The sequence below is a fragment of the Sciurus carolinensis genome, chromosome 1, assembly GCF_902686445.1.
Source record: "Sciurus carolinensis chromosome 1, mSciCar1.2, whole genome shotgun sequence".
Taxonomy (NCBI): Eukaryota; Metazoa; Chordata; class Mammalia; order Rodentia; family Sciuridae; genus Sciurus; species Sciurus carolinensis.
The window spans coordinates 50,957,807-50,980,186 of NC_062213.1; positions in this window are offsets into that span (position 1 = coordinate 50,957,807).

Below are 22,380 nucleotides of genomic sequence, written 5' to 3' on the forward strand. Positions count from 1 at the left end.
TAATGATATTAGTTATCTTTAGTGATTGTAAAAGTTTCAAAAAATTAAAAAATAAAGTTTTTTTTTTTTTTTAACATGTAGCCGTGTAATTTTATTCTAACATTTATTGAGCATTTACTCTGTGCCAAGTACCATGCTAGGATCTTTAACATACATTATTTTATTTGCTTCTTATAACACACCTATGAAGTAAGTTTTATTCTTAACTTTCTTAACTTGGTTTTATATATGAAACAGAGATATGAAGTAACTTATTCAAGATCACCCATAGGTAAATAACAGATCTGGAATCAGAAACTCAGAACTTGTTTAACTTCTATGTTGGATCATTTCCAAGAAATAAGAATGCAAAGTGTAGGTCATAATGCCTTAGAGATTTTTTTTTTTAAATACTGCCAGAAAGAACCAATGGTGTACAATGTTGTGCAAAGTTATAGTGTAAATATTGGTAGTTTCCATGGATAATTGATTTTCCTGCCCTTTGCCAATGTAAGTGACCTTGAGGTGTTTTTCCATCAACAACGGCCTTTCACTTGCTTCCTCAAATCCAGAGGTAGGACTTGGTTATTGCTGGGGCAACAGAGGCATGGCTAGGAGAGATGGGCCTGGGCTGGGGAGAGGGGTCAAGCTTCTCTGCAATGGCAGAGAGCTGGGAATTGAGGGAGGCTATCTGGGATAGAAGGGACCAGGAGAAATCTAGACCGGTGGTCAAGAAAAGGAGGGTCAGTGTTGTGATTTGGATCTGAAATGGTCCCCCAAAGTTCATGTGTTGTGGACTTGGTCCCCAGTGCAGCAATGTCCAGAGGTGGGGCTTTGGGGAAGTGATCGGATCATGAAGGCTCTGACTTCATCAGTGGATTCATCCATTTATAGCTGAATGGACTACAGGAAGTAGTGAAAACTGTAGGCAGGTGGGACAAAGTTGGAGGAAGGAGGTCACTGGGGGCATGCCCTTGGAGACTAGACTTTATCCCTGGTCCCTTTCTCTCTTTCTCAGCTTCTTCACTGTCATGAGCTAAGCAGCTTTCTTCTGCCACATACTTCCACCATGATGCCTCACTTCAGAGCCAAAGCAATGGAGCCGTTGGACCATGGACTGAAACCTCTGAAACTCTGAGCCAAAATAAAGCTTTCCTTGTCTAGCTTGTTCACATTGGGTATTTTAGTCCTGAAGGTGAAAAGCTAACACTGAGAAACTCAGGTAGAAGGAGATAATGAAGTGTCAGAGCGTCCCCTTAGACTTGGAACTGAGCCAGGATCCTCTGAGTACCTGGTTACATGGTCATGGAAACCATTTCTGAGAGAACCTGCAGGATGCAAGGACTGAGGTAGACAGCGGCTTCTGTCTCAACTGCAGAGACCAGGCCTTATCTTTGAAAGCCCAGAACTTGGTAACCCACACGTAGCAGGCACACAGTGTTTGAAAATGACTTGAGGACTGTTTTCTGTGTTCCCTTTGCCTCACAGTCCCCTGCTCTGCAGCTTAAGTTCCCACTGAAGATTTTCTAAATGGCTTGAACATTTGTAGAGTTTGGGTAAGTGAGAGGGGAGAAGGCGTGTGATAATGGCAAAATCTATGCTGGGAATTTTCATTAGTGGAAAAATAATCCTTCTGTTTCCTGTGGAGCACTTGCTGCACCCTCACTAATGGTCCCCTAATCTTGAAAAACTGGTTGAATAATTAGTTCTCGTCTCTCCAACATGTGTAAAGTTCTTACACATACACATCACTTGGTATTGTGAAATCCTGAGAAACATACACTAGCCTCTTCATGTTTTGACCCTCTTCTGCCATCCTCTGGTGGAATTAGGTATTGCAATCAATCCAATTTCTATATATTTGGATATTATTTGTTTACACCAACAGATTCATATGAATAGGGTGAAAAGAACACCCAGATTATTTTATAATAAAAACATTCTCTCTCACATTTCTTTTCTCATTACTTTAAGGAAACCACTACTTTTTTTTCTAGTAGAAAACACAAATTTCTCCTGAGCAATATTAACTTGCCTTTTATTACAGTCTCATATTCATTTAGGTTTTATCTTGTATTATTATTTGTCATTAGTTCTCTTATCTTAGTATTTTATTTCTCACCTCTTTTTCCTGTCTCCTGGATTCTGTGGTAGCTCATTATCATCTTTGCTTGCCATGTTTTAAAACTGTTTGTCCAAAAGATCTAATTTCCACGATGCATGGAGAATGTTGGTGACTGTACGCTGAGGAATTCCATGTTTGACATAATCTAAATAACAGAAATCAAGTTCATATTAATTATATTTAGTCGTCTTTTCATATTAGCATGTATCATGCCACTGTTCATTAACCACACAGCTATGGGAGGGGAACAGTCTTTGAGATGTGTAAAATTCTGTTAAAGTTAAATTGTTTAGGCTACAGTATATATGCCTTCAATTTAATATGGCCAATAATTCCTCTTCGTGTTTTTTTTTTAAGCCTATCATAGAAGCTTTACATTTAAAAAGCCCCACTTTAAGTAAGCACAAGTTAAATTCACAGAGAAAGGTTCTAAATCTTAGAACATGAGTCCATGAAAGCATGACTCTTGAGACCTAAGATAGTGTATTAGTTCCCAGCGCTGCTGTAACAAATTTCCTCAAACTGGGTGGCCATAAACAATAGAATGAAACTCTCTTGCAGTTCTGGTGGCACCACTACGGTTCCTTCAGGAGGCTCTCTCTGTCCTTCTTCTGGGGGTTGCTGGCAAACCTTGCCATTCTGTGCGTTGTGACGCTACCCCCAACCCACCCCTGATTTCTGCCTCCTCTCTCACTTGACCTTTCCTCTGTGCGTCTGTCTTTTCCTTTTCCATCTTTTCTAAGGATACACCCATCATTAGATTTAGGGCTTATCCTAATTCAGGATAATAACATCTCTTGATCCTTACCTTAATTACACTTGGGAAAAACCCTTATACCAAGTAAGGTCACAGACTCTGCTTGGACATATCTTTTAGGGATCACTGTGCAAACCATTACAGATGGCAATTAGCACCCATGGTGGAGAGAATAGTTGATGTCCTTCCTTAGAAATGGCTTTCCAGGGCTGGGAAGATAGCTCAGTTGGTAAAGTGCTTGCCTTGCAGGCACAAAGCTGTGGGTTCCATTCTCAGCACCACAAAAAAAAAGAAAATGGCTTTCCAAATCATTGTCTTTCCTGTTGCCTCTGGCCTGGGCTTTGGGGACCCTCTTTCAATATTTCATGGATTGTTGCTTTTGGTATTAACTAATAGATTTGTTTGGAACAGTGTTCTGTATAATTGTTCCAATTCTATAAAGTTAAATATTCTTGCAGTTTCACTTCAGGAAGAGAAAATTTTATTTGTCTCAGAAATAATTAATTCAAAGAACCAGATATTCCAGTCTTTATTCATTTTTTCATATAGTTTCCTATTTTAAAGGTTTTAGGTGTTTTATTCTTTTTACTTTTACCTTTTTTTAAAAATTCATTTTTATTGTAAACAAATGGGATGCATCTTGTTTCTCTGTTTGTACATGAAGTAGAGGCATACCATTTGTGTAATCATACATTTACCCAGGGTAATAGTTTTTGATTCATTCTGTTATTTTTTCCCTCCCCCCCACTTCTCCCACCCCTCTTATCCCTCTATAGAGTCCCTCCTTCCTCCATTCTTGCCCCCCTCCCACCCCCATATGTGTCATCATCCGCTTATCAGTGAGATCATTCATCCTTTGGTTTTTTGAGATTGGCTTATCTCACTTAGCATGATATTCTCCAACTGCATCCATTTGCCTGCAAATGCCATAATTTTATCATTCTTTATGGCTGAGTAATATTCCATTGTATATATATACCACAGTTTCTTTATCCATTCATCAATTGAGGGGTATCTAGGTTGGTTCCACAATCTGGCTATTGTGAATTGAGCAGCTATGAACATTGTTGTGGCTGTATCTCTGTAGTATGCTGATTTTAAGTCCTTTGAGTATAGGCCAAGGAGTGGGATAGCTGGGTCAAATGGTGGTTCCATTCCAAGTTTTCTAAGGAATCTCCACACTGCTTTCCAGAGTGGCTGCACTAATTTGCAGCCCCACCAGCAATGTATGAGTATACCTTTTCCCCCACATCCTCGGTTTTAGGTATTTTATATAAGTAAAGATACAAAAATCATTTTTTTGGAATGGAATAGGAGCTCAGGAAAAAATATAATAAAAATATAAGGGATAGGAAACAGCTAGAAGGCAAGTTTATAATCTAGACATTCAAAATGAAAATTAAAAAATTAAAAAACATAAGTTGTTGACGGTAAGTTGCTAAGGATAAGCTTCATATTTGACTCCCTGTTTTCTAGCAGATCATTCAGAGGAGGTAAGTAGTACATGCTTTGAAGTATTCACAACACTAAAGCAAATTAATTTCAATTTGTTGTAAAGGATAGCTCACATGGCTTTCATGCAATCTTCCAAAAATACTCTTTCTTGCCATGTCTTGGTTTGTAGCACACAGTGGTGGTTCTAGGCTGTGTTGGTGACCAGTACCTTGAAGGTGACTGCCCAGCAGTGTCAGCTCTGGGTATGGCCATCTGCTTTAGCTGGCACCCGTGGGGCTAGCCGACCGCCATGCCGAAGAGAAGCTGCCTCCTCTTCATGCGGAGGTAGGGTGAGGACACATCTTTGGAGGCCGCCAGGATTTTCTCCCGAAATTGGAGCCTGCTGCAGTGCCCCAAAGAAAGGCAAACAAGGTCACCCAAACTCCACAGTAAATGTCACGGATAACTTATATTTGAAAAAAATCTTAAAGTGTCTGTGCCCAAATACTTGGGTTGCAAAAAAATAAAATATCAGCAGAATTTCACAGAACTGTTAAAATGATTCTCCTTTCCTGTTGTGCTTTTTTCCTAAAATAAACAGGGGTATTATTATTTCTAGGGAAATGGAATAAATTAACATCTGTAGAACTAATATTTTTGTTAGTTGCAAATTGAAGGTCATCTGACAAAAATGATAGCTTTGGTTTTAAAACAGATCACCAGCCCCGCTGCAGGCCTCAGATAGCAGGTTTATTTATCTATTGGAAACACACTTGGAGGCTGGGGCAGAACTCGGTGGCAGAGCAAGTATGTAGCCTGTGTGAGGACCTGGGTGGGATCCCCAGGACCCAAGGGGGGAAAGCAAACCTAGCTTGTGGCAGCAGAGCTTCGTGATACACATTTTAAAACAGTCACTCTCTATGACATTCTTTTATATGGAATTTCTTATCAGTTATTAACACATTTTCTTGATAAAATAAGTGATCTAGCTGCACAAAGGATCTCCTCTCATTGGCCAGGGAAAATTCTCGTTTTCATCCAAAGAGCAAAGGAAGGTTTCCTTGCTTCAGCCAGACCAGAGAAAAGCCAATTTCATTTGCTTCCCATGGTAGTGGGAAGTTATGGGATGGGGGAAGGAGGGTGATGTTGAATATTTGACCCTGCACATCTCCTGTCCCCTTCACCATTTAAAGTGGGCAGAGTCCACAGCAGGAGGGGTGCTGATGCGCTCCGTGTCTGCGGTGCTGTCCAGGGGATTAGCTGGCGGGTGCAGTTGGGTAGCTCTCCTCTGGGTGGAGATGCAAGAGTGCTACTTGTTCTTGTAAACCATCTAAAGTTAGATTCATGCCCCGGGCGATGTTCCTGGTTCCAACCTGGTGTGGCAGCTCTGACCCCAGTTTAGAGCCACTTCAGAAGAGCCCTGCTTCACTGGGTGCCAGCGCTGACCAGTGAGACGCAGTACTGGACAGCTTGCATTAGCATCACTGGCGTGTTAAGAACATTCCCTGCGGTAATAAAGGCCATCTTGCTGTGCCTTGTGTCTGTTAGGGACAAGCGGAATAGTGAGAAGAGGGAAGATGGGGTGGGAGAGAGTGCTTCCTGGCCCTCTTGGGAGAGTCCTGTGTTGGCAAGAAAAAAGAGAAAACAGAAGGAGGAGGAGTCAGGACATGGCCACTTAGCATACACTCCACACATGACGGCAACCAAGGGACTCATCTTCCCCAGCAGGCGTTAATCTGAAACAAAGCCTACTTCCAAAGTGGAGAAGTTCCCAGAGTGGTTTGTGAGTCACAACTTGGGTTTGAGGGTTTCCCTAATCCAGGCTCCAGCCAGGACAGGGGACCTGGGACTGGCACCTTTCCAGGGGATGACGGTCTCCATGGGCAATTCCAGACGAAACCGGAGACAAGGTGACTGAGGAGACTGCACTCAAAAGCCAGCATGAAAGCCAGGGAGGACAGTCCCAGTTTGGAAATGTGACTGTGCACAAACGTTAGCTGCCAAGGGCTCTGGGTACAAAAACTGACCACAGAAAACAGTCTTCTTAGTGGAAAAAAGTGCGGTGCCCTGGTGAGAAATGTCTTCCATGAAAGGTCAGTGTTTTGGAAACAAATGTTTCCATCTTCACATATGGGATACTGACTATAGGGCCTTCTTCCTAAAAGGTATCAGTGGCTGCTGGATGGTCTTCAGAGTTCCTACCCACTCACCAGGTGCGGTGGTACATGCCTGTAATCCCAGCTACTTGGAGGCTGAGGCTGAAGAATCCCAAGGTGGAGTCCAGCCTCAGCAACCTAGCAGAACTCGTTTCAAAATAACATTTCACAAAAGGGCTGGAGATGAAGCTCAATGGTAGAGTAGTATGTGCCATTGAAATACACACACACATGTGTGTGAGGAATCATTTACAGCTTTGACGGTCATTAAAAACAGAGAAGGAATGAATCTCATTTAGAAGCATCTTATCACAATGGTGCAAAGTATCATGGAAGACTTCCAATAATGATATAACTAATCATATTGGTCTTATTAAATACATATTTTAATGAAATAAATATTTATTGTTATTTTACACTAATATAATTTAAAATTATTTTGAATCAGTTTTAAACATTTAAAATAAAAATTATGTAAAAAGTAGTGTTGACTTTCCCTTATGAAATTTCTAATTTAGCATTATTTTCCTAAATTATTTGTTAATATAGTGGCATATTTGTATAATTGTAAAGTATAGCAAAATACAGGAATGTATTTGCTGATAAGAACTAGAAAGTTTAGGTACCATTCATAAAAGCTATCAGAAGACTATTTTTAACCATCAGCACACTCAGGTAAATGTAAGTTATTGATGTTAGAAGTCCTGAGGTCTAGAGAGCCTGCACAAAGGGAGAAAATCTTTATTACCAGCACCTGGGAGCATTCATCTCCAGGATATACAAAGAAGTCAAAAAGCTTAGCGCCAAAAACAAACAAACAAACAAAACAAAACAAAACAAAAAACCAAATAATCCAATCAATAAATGGGCTAAGGAACTGAATAGTCACTTCACAGAAGAAGAAATATCAATGGTCAAAAAACGTGAAAAAATGTTCAACATCTCTAGCAATTAGAGAAATGCAAATCAAAACTACACTGAACTTCCATCTCATCCAGTCACAATGGCAGTTATCAAGAATATAAGTAACAATAAATGATGGTGAGGATGTGGGGAAAAGATTCACTTATACATTGATGGTGGAACTGCAAATTGGTGCAATCACTCTGGCAAGCATAGAGATTCCTTAGAACACTTGGAATGGAACTATCATTTGACCCAATTATCCCACTCCTCAGTTTATACCAGAAAGGAGTTAAAATCAACATACCACAGTGACACAGCCACTTTGATGTTTATAGCAACTCAATTCACAATAGCCAAGCCATGGAACCTACCTAGATGCCCCACCACAGATGAATGAATAAAGAAAATGTGGTATGTATTCATAATGGAATACTACTCCACCATGAAGAAGAATAAAATTATGGCATTTGCTAGTAAATGGATGGAACTGGAGAGTATCATGCTAAGTGAAAAAAGTCAGTCCCTCCAAAACAAAGGCAGAATGTTCTCTCTGATATGTGGATGCTCACCCACAACAAGGGAGGGGAAGATTAGAAGTTCATTGGACTAGATAAAGAGGAAAGAAGGAAAGGGAGGGAAATGGGAATAGACAAGACAGTAGAATGAATTGAACATAACTTTCCTCTCTTTACATATGAATAAATGACCAATATAACTCCACATCATATGCAACCACAATTATTGAATCCTATTTGGAACAAGTTATACTTACTCTATGTATGTATAATGCGAGAAAATATACTCTTGTTATGTATATCTAGAAAGAACAAATAAAAAAATTAAAGTCTGCTTTGAGCTCAGGAACATACCTTCAGCTGAGTCTTGTCCACAGAATAAAGTCAAATTACAAAATAAACTGGTTAATCCTAACAGATCTACCCCACAGGGTGCTTTGGAGCCTGCTTGTGGCCTGTAGTCCAGCCTGTATTTTATCCAGAAGAGGAAACAAAAAATGGCATCATTTCCTGCACAAAGTCTAATGAGCTAATGGTTCATAACTTCAGAAAAGAAAAGATTTGCTCTTTTTAAAAAATAGGAAAGATCACATCTTGTTCCAGAGAGAAGGGATATAGTTACTCATCTTATGAAGGTAATCAGACCAGGTGGAAGCCTAAACAGTCCTGGGGGTAAAATGTCACATTGTTAGTCAAATCCTTAGTGATTTTTCAGTCTTCCCTAAATAAAAGTTACTATTATTCACAAAATTTTTCTAAAATTAACTTTAGTCTTTAAGAATAAAATAGCTGTCCTTACCCAATTCTATTTTATCCTCAATGGATCATAGTAAATCTTCTAAGTAATTATAAATATTATGCTTTCAGAAGTTATGTCAAATTTAAAATTTGCTTCAGTGAATGGTACCATCCTAAATGTGCAAGAGGAGTTTGGGAAGCCAGATGCAGACTGCAGGAGTCAATGACCAGGGCACGTGGACGCTTTGCCTGCAGGACTGACTGTCCTTTTCCCGAGGGGCAGGTGTGACAGAGGTGTGACTCCTGGTCATGTGTGGCTCCTCTGGGGGATCATGAGTAACTATCACTTCCACCCATCAGGTCTTTCTGCCTCTCTTTCTAATCTTTGAGGCATTAAAAACCCTCTTTTTAGTTTCCTTACCCTTTCCTACATGTACTACCTACTGCACGTGTGGTCATAGGGTGACCTGAAGTTCCAGAAACTGCAACTTACTTCAGTGATCCTGCTGTGGTCTTGGCATGATCCCGTGGGAACTGTGCTCACCAGTCACCTACACACAAACTTGACACGTGTACCTTGCCTAATGCAGTCCTGCTGCAGGACAGCACTAGCATAAATTGTTATGAAAGCAGAATCTGAAATGGACTTGAGTCATCTCATCACCTGGATCCTAAACAGTGCTGACACTTGGCTGGCCCCCGCTATGGTTGACAACTCGCAGTTACAGAGTCGTGATTATCTCAGGAGAACAATGGCTGTCTCTGTCTTCTCGATCAGTCTCATGACTATCCAACTCATGAATTTCTAATTTTTTATACATAACTTTTATTGTTTCTTTATTCTCAGATTATAACAGATGTACGTGCTTTTTGTACCAATCTCTAAATCCCAAAGAGAAAATCAAATTATTTGGGATAATAACCCTCAGAGCTCTCTGCCGCTCCCGGTGCCGTACTTTGTAAATATGTACACGCTGTGTAGAACTGTTTTTGTTTTTATAGTGAAATTTTCTCTCTTTAAGTATTCTTCCATAAGTATATTTTTATGACTACTTGGTGCTTCATCACATGGATATATCCTAACTGAGCAAGTCATTATCCTACTTTGAAGTATTTTTAAAATTTTGCTATTGTCAATAAGTGGTATAATGAAAATCCTTACAACATCATTATTTCTACATTTGTTCTTGGCATAAATTCTGAGAATGGAATTGCCAGATCCAAGAGCATGGACTTTTTACTCTCTTGAAAGTTTGTATGAAATTACCCTTTCTTCATTTTTGCCAGTGTCTTAGGTGGGTAGTTTAAAAAGAATCCACTTACTCAAGTGAAACAATATATCTTGATTTAATTTGGATTCCTTTGTTTTACAATTATAAATGATCTCAAAGTAAGTTGGAGGGTAGAAACTAGAGCTAAGGATATATGTGTGTAAGGATAGGTGTTTGTTATTTTGACAAACTTATTTGTCTCCACCTTTTATTTTCTTGCCTGTAAGAATAAAACAAAAACCCACTCGTTAAATACTTTGTTCTATAATTTATTGAAAAGTTACATAAAATAGCTTATTTTAATGAGGTGTTCTGGTAACCTCCTTTAAACCACCCCTGGAGCATCAGAGCCTAGTGAGTGGCAAGATCAAGGCTTGTCTGCTGTAGGCCTGAGGGATCATGGGCAGGTAACTTACAACCTTCAATCTGAGGCAGCGGTCGGAACAGACTGTCGTTTGTACCAACACTTGTGTAGGATGAAATGTTGATAAAAGGAGGGAAATTGCATTTATCTTGTCTCCATAGTACCTACAACTATTTTCACTGAAATGCTGTGGTTCTGACAGCTGTCATACTTGCAGTGTATGCTGGTGTCTAACAGGCACTTTATTATCCAAGGAGTAGGAAACATAAAAACCCTGACACCACTCACTGGAGACTTCTCAGGAGTGAAAATACCAACTTTTTATTCTATTTTGTTGAAATATTTGAGATGGTTCAATGTACAATTACGAAATCATGTCCCATTCTTGAAAAATCAATAAGCAAGAAACGAGCAAATATGGTGGGTTGTTCCTCATTAGAACTGGGCAGGCTAATCCCAAGGATATTGAGCAAGAAAGTTGAGCCTGCATATGCTTCTCATTAGGCAAATGTTAACACTGCACGTTTTGAACCTTAGTTCCTCTGTCTCAAGTGTAAGACATTTTCTGTGAATAAGGACCCTTGACAGCCACATAAGCAGGCCATTGAGATAGAAATGCCCAATGCCTCAGTTAAAGCAACTTACAGAAAAAATGATTGACTACCAGACATTTTTGTTATTCTTTGTAAAAGTACATGTGTATCTTATAATGCAATCATTTGGGGTATCAAAATTTTCCTTTGAAGGTAGTCTAATGCTACTAAATTATTGACATTTCTTCTCTCATCCATTCAGATTTACTTAGAGCCTCTCTTATTCCAGGCAGTATGCACACAGTATGACGACCACAAACATGAATGAAGGCGGGTTTCTACCAGTCCAGGAAAATGGAAATGGAAACACAAAACAAAACACATGGACTTGACAGTAATTACTTTTTTTTCTCCCCTGTTTTGTACCAGGAATTGAGCCCTGTGGTCCTCTACCACTGAACTACATTCCCAGCTCTTTTTATTTTTTATTTTGAGACAGGGTCTAGCTAAGTTGCTGAGGGCCTCACTAAGATGTTGAGACTTGTCTTGAACGTGCCGTCCTCCTGCTTCAACCTTCTGAGTGACTGGGGTTAGGGGCATGCACCACCTCACCTGGCAAAAATGATTGCTTTCAAATATGTACAGAGCAAGATATTAACAGAGAGGACTTCCAACTTCATATGCAGGCACTCACTGCTCATTCTTACCAATGTTTTGTGAAAGTTATGTACTATGATACAGATGCTTATTTCTAGGAAAGTGGGTTGTATTAATAACCATTTGACACTAGATGGTGCCATAAGACATTCATATGTTAATATTTTGGCAGATGAGTGATAGTTTAAGCTGAAGCGTGAGGTTGAAACACTGGGGAAAAATGCAGTTTATAAAGTCAATATGTTTTGCTTTCATAAAATCAATATATTTTAAAAAACACATACCTTTTAGATTGTTATAGAATAGATTTTTCATTTAAAATTTATATATTGATATTGTTACCATATAGCATATAGTTCCATTTTTTAAAAAAAATTTCAGACCCAACCTTTATTAAACAGTTACTGTTTTCTATGTCAAGAAAAGTGGAGGTGGAATTTCTCCTAGTAATGAAGAAAATGCATTCCAATGAACCTCTTTATTTTCAGAAAACTGAGAAGAATAGATAAAATTGGAGAGGAGAAATATTAGAGAACTAAGGTTATAATATGAAAAAAATTTGATAATTTAAACAAATTCTAATTTAATGAATAAGCAACTAATGAGTCTTCCTGTGTATTACAACCTGGGTTAAATGCTTTTTAAATACAAATATCACAGGCGCTGGGGCTGTAGCTCAGTGACTGAGCACTTCTTTGCACGTGCTAGGCACTGGGTTTGATTCTCAGCACCACATAAAAATAAATAAATAAAATAGAGGTATGGTGTCTATCTACAACTAAAAAAAATTATAAAAATGCAAATATCCTTATTGATGGTAGAGGAAACTAGTCTCATAAAAATTAACAATTTGCAATAAATCACAGTTAATAAGTGCCAGAATGATTAAACTAATGTTAGATTGTCAACAATCAAATGCATACCTTAATGTGAATTTTAACATTCAATTCTGTTCTTTAAATATCTGTTCTTTAAATTTGTTCTTTAAATATCTTTTCTGTACCATTGATATTCACTCTTTCTGCTATTTCTATTAAACAAATGTTGGGGCTCCTTCATTTATCTTTCAGGTATTTCATTTTTCATTTTTTTTTTTTTTATCATTCCATGGCATGTTCTGGATAATTTCCCCAATTTTATCTTCTGATTTTTCAACTTTTTTCGACTCTGTTCAATCCGTTGCTCAATCTTCTTATGAGCTTTTTGTTCTTATAGTCGTCTGTTTTGTTTGTTCCTTTTCAGAAGATCTTGTCTTAGAGATTCTATTGGGGATGAAGTTTAATAAAAGAGGTTAAATAAAGGGGAAGCTCTGACCCTATCATGCATCCTGATACCCCTGGTTACTAGCAGTGTACTCTGGGGGGGTTTGCATAACCTCTCTGGGCCTCAGTTTCCTCATTCATAAAGCTAGTAGTACCTACTCGTAGGGTTACATTGAGCAAGTATAAATCACCCGTGTGACACAGTGGGCATAGCGCTTTGTATGGAAGTGCTCAGTAACTGCCATCTTTGTTAGTAAGCCTTTGTTTGTCTCTGATTTGCTCCATGATCAGAAGTTCTTGAGACGTGACCTCTGTTATCTGTTGTATCTGCTGGCGTTCTCCAGGGCTGCTCATTCCTCTGGGCAATTTGTGATTTTTATCGATGAACTTAAATTGCTTTCCATGACATCATGCTGGTGCCCTGGTTGTGAAGTGTCCTCGTGGGGTGGGGCACATTTGCCTTTGCAGGTCTGGACCAACTTGGATGATAATTTCTCAGTTCGTGTGGGGCCTGATGGAGGCAGTGCCACCTGCGTCCCACACTTATTTTGGGATGTTGGGACTGTTGTTCTGATCTTTTAGAATTGACTTTCTTTGCATCCAAGTCCCCTTCACGCTGTGTCCCTGAGCCCAAAGGAGTGGGTGGGGCCCTTTCTAGCTTTACTTCCAGAATTGATTGGCTTTTTAGGGCTGCCAGATTTAAATAGAAAAGATCCTCGCTTTGGTGGCCCAGTTCTGTCCATATGTGGGCATCCCCATCCTCTCAGAGGCTCAAATCTCAGTTCCAGTCCTGAGGCCTCTATTCAGCTCAAAGACTGATGGCCTGTCTGGTTTGGCTTCTTCTCACGACTCTGGCACCCAATCTGATTTTGTTTAAAATGTACTTGTGAAGAGTATCTCCCTTTTGCACTTAGGCTTTCCACTCTTACCTGTTATCTAGAATTTTGGAGTTTTGGAAAAAAGAATGTTTTCCTACTCATTCCATCTACCATATGGACTGGAAGTCCACTTAAACCATTAGGAAGAAACCCTGCATTGGGAAAGACAAGATGAGGAAGGGGTGAAACAAGTAGTGGCTGTGCTCAGGTCCTGTGCCCAGCATCCCACTCCCCTGGGGAATTACATCCTGAACTCTGCCCGCTGTGGAGATGCCGACCCATAGCCACTTCACTCTGGTCTTCCAGCTGAAGCAATCTGAGGCTCCTGGCTTTCTCACCCTACCTGTGGATGCGGGTTGATGGAAGTCAGGTTTTGTGCCTCTCTCAGGGAGTCTCCCCCCTTGATTTTGCCTCTGATTCCTAGTGACATGACCAGTTTGGGCAATGTTCTCTTTGTGATCCTTGCTGCTTCCAGATCTGCAAGAGGATCACATAGAATGTGCTTCAGATTGTGCCAATAACTTCTGCATCATTTCTACTCACCCTCATTTCAATAGTCCTGCCTCTCCTCCACCCAAATTCCCACCTCCCAGCATTCTGATCCTTCTAAGTCCTGGCCTCCAAAAGCTATGAAACTGAGACAGAAATTGTCTTGGTGGCTGGGTGTGGTGGTATATTTCTGTAATCCCAGTAGCTTAGGAGGCTGAGGCAGGAGGATCATGAGTTCAAAGTCAGCCTCAGCAACAGTGGGTTGCTAAGCAACTCAGTAAGACCCTGTCTCTAAATAAAATACAAAATAGGACTGGGGATGTGGCTCAGTGGTCAGGTGCCCCTGAATTCAATCCCTAGTACAAATGAAAAAAAAACAAAAAACAAAAAACAAAAAAGAAATTGTCTTGGCTAATACTTTTAAAAGAAGACAAATCAGACTTTTATTCCTGGGTAATTTGCTAATAGGGAAATCATTGTAATGAAGATATCTTTCATCCAGTGATGTGGATATGTATTTAAAAGTTATTCCTTAGAAAAACACCCCCTTCACTCCCCAGTTTACATAGGCATCTTATAGGATCCTACAGGCAGCATCAGATTGGCCTTGAGAACAGCTGAGAGCACTATTGATTCATTGGTGTGAAGTCATTCCGCTCTTTTGGTTGCTACCTCTCTTCCCATATTGAACTTGCTCTTCTCTCTATAACCTTAATGGCATCAAGACTTCCCAGTGTTCCAAGCCAAAAATCTCAAAGTCAGCTTCATTGTATTTTGTCCACTGTGTTCTTTGTTCAGATATTCACCAAGGCATATCAAATTCCACTCAGGTATCCCTTAACTTCTGTTTTATTGCCTTCTCTTTGTCTCAGGCTTCCTTGATCTCATCTGGGTTATTTAGTGTCTTTTCACTTGTCTCCTTGGCTTCAGCCTCTTCACCCTCAAATCCATTGATCATAGCCTGTCCTACTGTGACAGCTGCCCATAGCCTGGTCTCTCCAGGATAAAATGCCTTATGTGTGACCACAAGGGCCTTCATAATCAGATAGCAGCCCATCTGCAATTCTTCCCCAGGGTCAGTCCTGTGGTTCTGACTATAGAATCAATCCTGGAAGTTTCACGGCCCTTGGGGCTGCGAATTTCCTCACCTCAGCTGCCATACATGGACCTGGGTGACCGTTATTAGAAAGAACATCTTGAGGATGTGCTCAGAAGTAAACAGACAAACCTGGGCCTCAGTTCAGACAGACAATAAGAAATAGCCAACATGCAAAGCCAGAAGAAGCAGATACTGAAGGGAACTGACAAGCAGGGAGATGGAGAGGAGGGAAGGCAAATAAACCCAGCATCAATATGTTGGAGGGGGTGGGTTGGCTCTTCACAGGGATGCTGGGAGTGTTTAAAGGACCTAGAAGGAGCCCCTTCCCCTCTCTCATTTTCTGCCCTGACTGCTGTTCTTAGGCACACAGGGGACTTTGCTCTGTGCGTCTGCTCCTGCATCCTCTCTGCTTAGGGCTCCTGTAGCCACCCCAGCTCCTCGCCTGCCTACCGCCTGACTCCACTACCCAGTCCTCCACATATTCTGAGAAATGGAGCTTTTTTATTGGCTCTTACTGACCTCATTGTGCTGAGACAATGAGAATCCCTGGTCTCAGTCTGTCACCCTCTATAGTCACTCCCTCCTGTTCCTTTCATTCTTACTACCCAGAACAGCTACTTAACTTGAATGACGATCAATCAAGGAGTGATTAAATGTAGTCAACAGTTTCCTTAAATAAAAATAAAGAAGAGTTATGTTCTGGGTCTTTGAAAATAACTCTTTATATTTTAGTAGCCTTGTCTCTGTGCCAAACTGAATATGCATCTGGGGCGTATACACTTAGCATCTATGAGCAGTTGCTTGCTCTCTTATCCCAGAACACTCTCCCCACTCTTCTTCTAGCTAACTATTGCTTACTTTCCCTGTTCCAACTGAAATGTCATTTTTGGAGAGACACTTGAGAATGTCTAGTCCCTGCTGGTTTTGTGTTTCTTTTCTTTTCTTTCTTTTTTTATTTTTTAGTGATATTGGGATTGAATTCAGGGCCTTGCACATACTTGAGAAGTGCTCTACCACTGAGCTACATTCTCAGCTTTTTTATTTTGTCTCTTTTGTTTTATTTTGTGACAGGGTCTCATGTTGGCCCAGGCTGGCATCAAACTTGAGATCCTTCTGCCTCAGCCTCCTGAGTAGTGTGGATTATGTGTGTGCCACCATAACAGGCTCCCTGCAGTTTTTAAAATATTATTAAAGTATCTTTAATACTGTGCTTATAAAACTGGAATCATATACTTATTTGAGTAAATGTTTATTAAACCTTTCTTTTCCTCTAGACACTAAATTTTATGAAACTCTTGTTTCTTGATATCTCACAGTACTTTGTATGTAGCAGGTATTCTAAATACTTATATGAAGATGTTAATGAATCTTTCTCCTTTAAGGAACTGTTCTCAAAGCTAATAACTAAAAGAAATTTTTTTGGAGGGGGCTAGAATATTTGAAAAAATATATATTTAACTCCACTCAAACACACACAACTCAGGACAGATTTCTTTCTTGGACAAGAAAATTGCTTTCTAGTTTCTAATGGTTAAGTTACAAATAACCTGTCTAGTCACATGAGGTTGATATGAACTTGAAGTTGAAAAATAAATGGATTTTAAAAGGTTGGGTGAACCTGGGATAATGGGGTGGGGAAGCACATATTGTCTTGTGGATCTAAGACTTTATATGTCACACGCATAAAAAATAGGCACGTGTTGGCAGAAGGAAATTGAAATTCAGGGAAGGGATAGCAGTTGTAATCGTGGTTTTCTGCTGTGGCGATTCCAATGTTGCCAGTAGTAAATGATAAGCTTTGTGGTTCACAACTGAAAAAATGGTTTTAGTAAAACAAATAAGAACAATAATTGTGATAGCTGTGAAAATGTCCAGTGCAGAAGAGAGATGTGGAAGGTTGTAGAGAAGAGGTGACATCAAATTTGGGGCTTGCCAGGTAACAGATGGAAGGAAGGGAATTTCAAGGAAGAAGAAATTAGAGATAGGAAGAAGATATTAGAGAACGTGGTTTTTCTGGAGATGGACGTCGGGAGTGGATGGGGAGAGGCAGGCGGTGGGCAGGTGGGATGCTGGAGGATGATACCTTGCTGGACTGTGAAAAGGTGGCCATTCTCCATGACAAGGAACATTTAAGGTATCTGTTAGGAGGGCAATAGAAAAACAGTTTGCATTAAAAAAAATAGCAAATAATTCACTACTTCCTGTGAGAAATATGTCCTGGCTGGAATATCTCTGGTGAACTCTTCCCTCCTGAGGTTTTGACACTAGAAATTAAGGAAGAGAACAATCTAAATATGGCTGCATTTGTTACTTTGGCCATTGGGAGTGTTTCAAAATGCAGTAACAGATGTTCTGATTCCTAGCTAGAGTTCTAGAAAGAGAAACAGGAGCAGTACTATATAGTAGTTCAGAGCAAAAATGTTTTGGCTTTGAACTGTCTGTTTGAATTCTAACTCCACCTTGAACAAGCTCCTTAATCCTATAAAGTCTCAGCTTCCTCCTCTATGACACGGGTAGGAAAATTACCTTAATCTCATGGAGTTGCATAAGGATTGAGATAACTTCTGTGAAACACTTAGCTGGGTGTCTCCAGTACATGGAAGTACTCAATATACATAAGCTAACAAGGGGTTTGACATCCAAGATGTGTTCAGCGTGCCCTGGAATCCAATCTCTCATTCACTAACACTGAATTGGTCATTGTTCAACCTGAGAGCTACCTCATTGGCAGTCCCCTGACTTTGAAGTGTGTCTCATTTATTATGGGGCTGTAGTGAATAGTCTTTCTCATGGTCTATACAGAAATTCTAATGGCTGATGAGCAACAGCCACTCTGCATATCTGTACATTATCATTAAGATAATCTGAGTATAAGTAGTTGTTTTAATAACGAAGAGATCTGAAATCACATTTTTGGTTGTTGTAAAGGAAAAAGATGAGAGTTACTTTGAAGTAGTCATTACTCTTGTTATCATGAAAATGAAAGAATAAGGGAGACTGGGGTCACAGTGGTGCCCATCTGTAATCCCAGAGACTGAGGAGACCAAGGCAGGAGGATCCCAAGTTCAAGGCCAGCCTGGGCAACTTAGCGACACCCTGTCTCAAAATAAAAACTAAAAAGAGTTGGGGATGTGACTCAGTGGTAGTGTGTCCTGGGTTCAATCCCCAGGACTGAAAAACAACAACAACAACAACAACAACAACAAAACAAACTAAATGGAGAATCACACACAAGTCCTATTACATGATTTAGGAATTTCAAAGAAACATTGTGGTTAGCCAAGAAGGACAAGGAAAATAAAGACCATGGTAGAAGAGTTTTCAAAAGATGGCTGGTAAAATAGACATTCATCTTTTTTTTTTTTTTTTTCCCTGCTCTCCCAGTCTGAAGGAGTTGGGAGGAACGGGTGAAATGCCTGGCTTATCATGGCCAAGCACAGTGATAACTTTCAGGAAAACAAAAACAAAACAAAAACCTTAGACCCCTTGAATTTTTTCCCATATTTTTTATTGGTGCATTATAGTTATACAAAATGATGGAAATTGTTACATATTCACACATGCACACAATGTCACAATATAATTTGGCCAATAGACATCTTGAATTTTTTACAAAGAAGAGAAAATAAAACAAAATATGCAAACCATTTCTTTGGAAAAAGTTGTGAGGGGCACCTCTTCACATTTTATCATGAAGAGGAAAAGCTTTTTCCTACAGCTCACTTCTGTTCACTGCCATGGTGGACGAGGGTACAGACAAAGGAGGGAGGTAATTCTGTGCAGAATCCACCCTTCCTGAGAAGGCAGGAGCCCAGACATGTAAAAACGTGGGTGGAAGATTGGAAGATTTCAAGAAAAAGAATGATGTTACCTTAGAAAATCGAGGCAAGTCAGAACGTTGATGGAACTCTGGGGATTATGAAAATGAATTTTTCTCATACATGATGATTGAATAAGGAATCTCAGTAAGCTTGTACTCCTGTTTCTTAGGTCTGCTGAGGATTGCATTGTCTGACTACTCATTTTCTCAATCTCTTAATCCTCTGTTGAATAATTTTGGTTAATATTTCTGGGAGAAATTAACATTAAAACAAAATCAGTGGATGATGAGATGCATGACAAGCATGTGTATAGCTGTTACCTACTTGGTTTGAAAGTTAAGGGCAAGAAGCATCATGTTGTCGCCACAACACCCTGCATTCACTGTGAACGTGACCTTGAGTGAGCCACATAAGCTGTTTTGCATCACAGGTTTTATTAATTATAAGGTACAAATAGTGGTTCCTACCTCATTTAGTTGCTTTGATAATATAATGAAATGATATGGGTAAAGTGTATCTCACGGTGCTTGACATGAGCTCTATTTGCTGAGTTTGTGAATGCGTATACCTTCTCAGAGGGCGAGATTTCTTGAAAATTTTGTCATTTTATCCTGCATGAGTTGCCTAGGACTAAACACAAGGGAAATTTACTGTCTTAACACAACAGAAATTTATTGTCTCCTGCTTGTTGTGGCTATAAGTCCAAAATCAAGGTATCAACAGGTCCACACTCCCTCTGAATCCTTGTCTGTTCTGCTGGTTTGCTGCCTCTTTCCTCGGTATTCCTTGGCTTGCAGCCGTAGTGCTTCAGTCTCTTAGCACATGTCCTTCTCCTGTCTCCCTTTTTATAAAGACACCAGTCACATTGGATCAAGGACCCACCCTACTCTGTTGTAACTTCTTTTAAAATAATTACATTTCCAATGACTCTACTTCCAAACAGTCACACTCAAAAGATTACTGGGGGTTCAGACTTCAATATATCATTTGGAGTATACCACTCAACTCATAACACGATTTCATTGTGTCTTTACTAATCCTACAACTATATATGATTATCAAGTATTATTTCACAATTAAATAAACTGTGAAAAGAGAGATTGTTTAAACTACCCAAGATCATAGAAGATGAAAAGTCAAACTCTCTGCTTCACAGTTCTTTCTATAATATGAAAACCCACCTTCAGTAATGGGATAGCAGATAAATGATTAGCAAATGAAAGATCACCTTTTTTCCAGTAAGTGATTATTTGATTGATATCTACATACACTTTGTGCGGTCAATAAAAATACTTAATATTAAAAATTTGAATCTTGCCTGATGCGGTGGCACATACCTATAATCCCAATGACTCGGGAGGCTGAGATGGGAGGATCCCGAGTTCAAAACCAGCCTTGGCAAAAATGAGGCACTAAGCAACTCAGTGAGACCCTGTCTCAAAATAAAATACAAAATAGGGCTGGGGGTGTGGCTCAGTGGTCAAGTGCCCTGAGTTCAATCCCTGGAAAAAAAAAAATTGAATCTTGAACCAGTTACCCTGGCCCTGCTGAAACAATACAACAATACGTAATGTAACTACATGGCCAGCAACCTGGAAATAGAGCAAATGGTCTGAACACACCTGGCACAAGTGAGGAGACAGATGTGAACTGAAGGCTTTTGCTATTAGTTTGTTTGTTCCTTTGTTCATTCAATCGAGGAGGAAAGATAATTTTCCAAGAAAAAGACTAGAGAGAACCCAAGAGAGGTCAGAGCTAAGTTAGAGTGTTCAAAGTTGAAAAAGCAGACATACAGGAGACCAGTCTACATGTCTGGCTTGCAAATGACCTGAACAGTGCAAATGATCAAAGATGAGGTGACAGATGCTCCTAGCACCCTTTCCGGAACTAGGAGGCAGGGCAGTTAGTGTGCTAGGCTTCAGACCCTTGCTCAAACTGCTGTCTCATGTAGTCTGTATTCGCATGACTGCAGGTCTCCTGTCTGGCCTCATTGCTGGTCTTCATGACAACCTCATAAAGATTTCTGGGTTCCAGGTCTTGTATCCAGGTCACTCAAATACCACCTCCTGAGAGATGATGCCCCTGGTTAGTAGTTATTGTCATCTGCACCATCCTCAGTTTAGGGTCCCATCACACTGACTGTTTTAGTCAGCTTTTTTCCTGCTGTGACTAAAGGACCTGACCTGAATAACTGTAAAGGAGGAAAGGTTTATTTGGGGGCTCATGGTTTCAGAGGTCTTAGTCCATTGAAGGCTGCTCCATTCCTCAGGGTTTGAGGTGAGGCTGGACATCATGGCGGAAGAGTGTGGCAGAGGGAGGCAGCTCACATGGTGATCAGAAAGCAGAGAGAGAGAGAGTTTCTACTCTCCAGATATAAAATATATACCCCAAAGCCATGCCCCCAAGTCCTACCTCCTCTAACCACACCCCACCACTTCAGTTACCACTTAATCCCTATCAGGAGATTAAATCACTGATTGGGTCAAGAGTCTTATAACAAAATTGTCTTAGTAAACAAAATGAGTTCAAATATTATCTTCAGTAAAACAAACAGGTTTGCAATAAGGTCTGCAGTTTCTAATGGAGGACAAAGAGGATGCAGAGGGATGTAGAATGTGACTGTTAATGGGATAAGAAAAGAATATACAGAAGTTCTAGAAAATAGAAAGGGTGAGAGTGTAATCAAAAGAAATTGGATGTTAGCATGTGAAAAAAAGGGAGAAAGAGACTCTGAGGGAACAGGTAAACAAAAGGAAAAGAGAGCAAGAAAAGTAAAGAAATAAAAACTTACATTTTTTAAAAAGGAGAAAAAAGAATATCTACTGTATAACAGTCATATACTAATGAAACGTCCCAGTGTTCAGTAGCCTGATGCATGAGAGGTACCTGACAATGAGCTTCAAGCCTCCAGCAGGCGTTGCAGGATGGGATTTGCCCCACACAAAGACCGGAGCTACAGCTTCCAGGATTATTCAAGATGGCCGCTCTGGCTTCAAAATGTGTTGGCAAATGGGGAGCTGCAGCTCAGGGGTGGTCAGCTGGAGGTCCTGGAGACGGTATGCGGTTGGTCTGGCAGGGGTTCTGGTGGTCCCGTGTGTTTGGTGTGGTTGTGGGATCCTGGAGGCCGGGTGCAATCAGTCAGTCTGGGGTCCCGGTGATAGGGTGCAGTCAGTTGGTCTGGGGGTCCTGGCGGTAGGGAGCAGTCAGTCGATGTGAGGGCCCCAGAGGCAGGGAGTGATCGGTTGGACTGAGGGATCCTGGAGATGGGGCTCAGTCAGTCCAGCCAAGGGTCCTACGGGGCCTGACTGTTGTCTCAAAATGGCGGCAGCCACGTGTAATGAAACCTGCAGGTACTGTGACAGAGAACTTCCAGGCAGCAGCAGGCAGCTGGTGCTC